The sequence below is a fragment of the Octopus bimaculoides genome, chromosome 3, assembly GCF_046866305.1.
Source record: "Octopus bimaculoides isolate indiv1 chromosome 3, ASM4686630v1, whole genome shotgun sequence".
NCBI lineage: Eukaryota > Metazoa > Mollusca > Cephalopoda > Octopoda > Octopodidae > Octopus > Octopus bimaculoides.
Window position 1 is genome coordinate 123,898,562 of NC_142930.1, and position 5,000 is coordinate 123,903,561.

Sequence of the window (5,000 nt, forward strand, 5' to 3'; positions counted from 1 at the left end):
GCAAGCAAACAAGCACGCGAATGTCGTCCCAGATACACAACCAATAATTTCTGTAGAGAAAATTAGCTTTGTCCGCCATGTTTGCTTTAAGACATCGTAAATCATTGATTGCCTTTATGCGTGACGTCAAAACGTATGGTCGAAAACAGTCCGGAGTTAGACTAAATATTGAATAATGAGACGGAAAGATGAAGTAATAATCACGCATGTATGTATGTATGCATATAGGGATGTATGTGTGCATGGTGTATATATGGAAACATTATACATATATTCATCATACGTACTTAATGCTGTTCAATGTATAACACATGAATTTGTTTTATTATGTTAAGGATTTCGACAACATTTTGGATTTTTCTCTCTATTTAAGCTTGTTTAAGCCATCTAATTTTAAAATTAAAATTATAGCGGATTCATGCGATTCTATTTTAGGTGTCAATAACCCTTCGCAAGATTATATATTGCCACTAGTATATGCACATGATACATACATATATATGAATACATATGTAACCACATGTGAATCGTTGGCGATTTTCTTCCTCCGTCTTCCTTTGTATTGGACTTACCTCTGTTTCTGAAAAAGAGCTTTGCTCGAAACGTTAAACCATCTTTCTTTCCTTCCTTGAGCGTCTGCTAATACTTTACATGTACCACGTCCGAGTGTTGTTGTTGTTTTTGTGTTTGTTCTTTTTGGGGAGATTTATTATATATCATATATATATATATATATATATATATATATATATATATATATATATATATATATATATATATATATATATATATATGTTTGTATGTATGTATTTAAATATACCTATACATATATATAGGGAGAGAAAAAAGGAGAAGAAAATGGGAAAATGAAGTACTGATCAAGTTTACTCTTTTCTTAAGTAAATGTTCCATTGTTATTCATAAATTTAAAAATAAGAACCATATTTCAACATATTATATATGCATATATATATACATACATATATACACACATACATACACATCGTTTTATATATATTCAGATATATTATACATACCCATGCATAAACACACACTTATGTAAACACACACTTATGTATGTGTATACATATATATTTAACTTGTGTGTGTATGTGTGTGTGTGTGTGCGTGTGTGTGTGTGTGTGTGTGTGTGTGTGTGTGTGTGTGTGTGTGTGTGCTCGTGCGCGCGTGTATCTACTAGTCTCCGTTTTTGTTTGCTGTTGCCATCATAGCAGACAACGTTGGCGGGCCATGCAAAGTATACTTTCCATGTGAAATCAACTGTAAACCTGACTGGTATATATATATATATATATGCTACGCTTCAGCTGTCGTTTGCCCTTCGTTGCGTATTCAAACGTGTGGACAATCAATAACAAACAGGTAGACGTGACACCTGATGCTTTACAGTAACAAACACCCTTATTCCTCGTCTGTGGTATCCTTCCCTTCATAGTTCTATAATAACTATAAACAAAGAGTAGTGGCTTTTTCTCTTATTGTTTCGTGGGTTTATGTGATTCTGTGTGTGAAACTGAGGCTTTATAAAAGAGGGAGGGAGACAGACTGAAACACAGTGAGGGAAAGAAAGAAAGAAAGCGGGAAAGAGAGAGAGGGAGAAGGTGGTTTTAATTGAATATGTGTTCATGTATTTTTGCAAATATGTATTCATATACGCACGTGTGTGTCTGTGTCTATGTATGTGAATGTGTGTGTGCACGAAAGAGAGACAGATAGACAGACAGACCGTCAGAAAAAGACAGAAAGAGCTTTTGTGAAGTGTGCACCTCTTTATGTACAAATGTATTTATATATATATATATATATATATATATATATATATATATATATATATATATATATATATATATACATATATATATATATATATGTATATATATACACACACACACACACACACACACACATATATATATATATATATATATATATATATATAGAGAGAGAGAGAGAGAGAGATATGTTGTTGTAATTTGGGATGGTCATATTGCCAGTTTAGCGAATAATATATATAATAATAATAATAATATATATATATATATATATATATATATATATATATATATATATATATATATATATATATATATAATTGCATATGTGCGTGCGCGTGCATATCCTTATATAATTGCAAGCGTGTGTCTTTTTGTGTCTTTATTCTTAACAACAAAATCAAAGTTCTTAGAAAACGTTGTACTCTCTCATATTAAATTCAGAAGTCGAAAAACAACACAAAAGCAACTAATAATAATAATAATAATTTAGTTTACTAACTGAATTAACAAGTCCTTCGTCGGTTATGACGATGACTGATTTCATTATTCGAATAGCATTATGCCTTGTTATTGAATTAGCGCATAACTGACAAAGCATTCGAAAAGGCATGCGTTTTTTCAGCGTAATTCACTGGCAGAACATACGTAATAATTTGTGGGTGTGTATGTCTGTGTGTATGTGTGTGGGGGGGGGGGGGTGTTCTCGGCATAGCTGAGTGTTTCAGTTACAAGTATAATTTAACCGGCGTTTAAGGTATATGGAAACGTTAGGCTTGGTCTTTAAACCAGCAGACAGGTTCAGGCGACAAGCGACGATGATGCGTCATGCGCCCACTCCCTGGTTGATGATTCAATATATAGGGCGACAAGGGCGGCGTAGCATGCCGGGCGAAATGCTTAGCGGTATTTCGTCTGCCGTTACGTTCTGAGTTCAAATTCCGCCGAGGTTGACTTTGCCATTCATCCTTTCGGGGTCGATAAATTAAAGTACCAGTTACGCACTGGGGTCGATGTAATCGACTTAATTCTTTTGTCTGTCCTTGTTTGTCCCCTCTATGTTTAGCCCCTAGTGGGCAATAAAGAAATGACATATAGGGCGACAGAATACAAGAATTAGTATGATTGTGTGTGGGTGTGTGTTTGTGTGTGTGAGGCAGCGGTGGAGGGGCAAACACAGACACAAAGACACACAGATATATGCATATGGCAGGCCTCATTCAGCCTCCTTCTACCAAATCCAGTCACAAGAATTTAGTTGACTCGAGCCTACAAGTAGAACACAGTGGGACTGAACTCGGAACCATGTGGTTGAGAAGCAAGCTTCTAACCACACAGCCACTCCTGCGCCTACTGTAATATACAAATACACACACCCACGTACATATAACTCATAATTCGTTCGACCAGTTTGAATAACATCGCCAACTTCAATTTGCAACATTACATTTTACATTCCCTGCAAGCATGGCGGTACCCTATACAGGGCAGTGCAACCTCCTAAATCACTTTGTTAAGGTCAAAATGACAGCTTTGACGCCTGCCTGAAGCTTTCAGCACCTTTGTAACATCACGTTCATAGAAACCTTCTTTTCACACTTTTCATCTTTATCCTTCTCTTTTTCATTCTTTATCATTCTCTCTCTCTCTCTCTCTCTCTCTTTAACATTTACTTTTTCTCTTCTTTTTAAGCACCCTTTCTTTCTTTGTTTCCTTCCTCCTTTGTTTCCTTTTTTCTTTCTTTCTTCCCTGCTTTCTTCTTTTCTTCTTTGCTTGCTTGCTTTCCTTCTATCGTTTTTCTTTCCTTCTTTTTCCTCGTTCTCTAATTTCTTTTCTATCACTAACTTCACGCTCAATTTTTTCCCTTTCTTCTTCTTCTTCTTTGCCTTCTTCTTCTTTGCCTCCTCCTCCTTCTTCTTTGCCTCCTCCTCTTCTTTCTTCTCCTTCTTTTTCTGCTTCACCGTCGAGCTGGTTGCATCATTTATGCGCCGGACGAAACATTTGCCGCCATTTATTCCAACACTTTACGTTCTAAGTTCAAAAGCCGCCGAGATCGACTTTGCCTTTCAAAGTCAAAGAAGCGCTGAAGCAGTTTGGCATCAGAGCCGTCGCAGACACAGCATTCAGAAGATACAAACAATTCCGCCATTTTGCTATCTTCCATTTGTACTTTACTTATCGACATTTATAGGATGGCTGGCAAAGTTGACCTCGGCCGGAAGCAAACTCAAAGCGCAGAAAACCGGAAAAAATAACGCATCTCCTTTTATCCGGCGCTCCCATGACTTTATCAATTTACCGTTTTAACACTCTACAATCTTTTCTTTTTTTGCCTTTTATCTTCCTACTCGTTTCAGTTATTAGAACGCGGCCATGCTGGAGCACTACCTTGAAGGGTTTAGTTGAACAAATCGACCCTAGTACTTATTGTTTTGGGGGGGTTTTGGAGGTTTTTTTAAGTGTGGTACTTAGTCTGTTGGGCTTTTTTGCCGAACTGCTAAGTTGCAAGAATGTAAGCGAACCTGCTGTCAAACTGTAGTGAGAGGACTAACAGAACATAAACTACAAAAGAAATTAACTAAAAAAAACAACTTTGGTCTATTTAAACGATTGATTAAATGTTAGAAAATAGATTGTACCCGAGTGTGTAGAGAGACGTTATTAGTGGGGTGAGACAGAAAGAGACAGACATACAGGCAGACAGACAGGAGTGGTTTGATTAAATTTAACCAACAGCCTAAATAGTTAATTTATCCAATACAGCTGCTGATATAATTTTTTTTTAATCTAAGATCACGAGAAGGTGACGTATGAATTATAAAAGAGAACTAGAAAGTTTGGGGATATAAAACTAATTAACGTAATTACTTGAGTTATTTCAATCAACACCGGATGTCAACATACCCTACTCACTAGCTAACAGACTGATTAAGGGTAAAGTTTTATATTTAATAAACCAACACGTATGCGCCAAATACTTCCAATAGACTAAAATAAATCTGACTCTTAAAAAACTATCAGAATTAAATTACTGTTCTGGCTTATATATTCAACTGCTTAATACAAATATATTACTGTGTGAAGTTTGCCTTTGGGAGGGTATGAATTAGTTGTGACCATCCTTTTTTTTTTTTTCTGTTTTGTTGGAGTTTTTAGGAGTATGTAGGGTATTTGCATGTACTAGGAGTCATTTTCCAGGATGGAAGA

General features: G+C 35.8%; 1 protein-coding gene across 4 annotated transcripts in view; it reads left to right on the forward strand.

Moving 5' to 3' along the window:
* LOC106868708 (uncharacterized) overlaps positions 1–5,000 on the forward strand; it is a 244,967-nt gene that overhangs the window by 175,036 nt on the left and 64,931 nt on the right. The window lies entirely within an intron of this gene.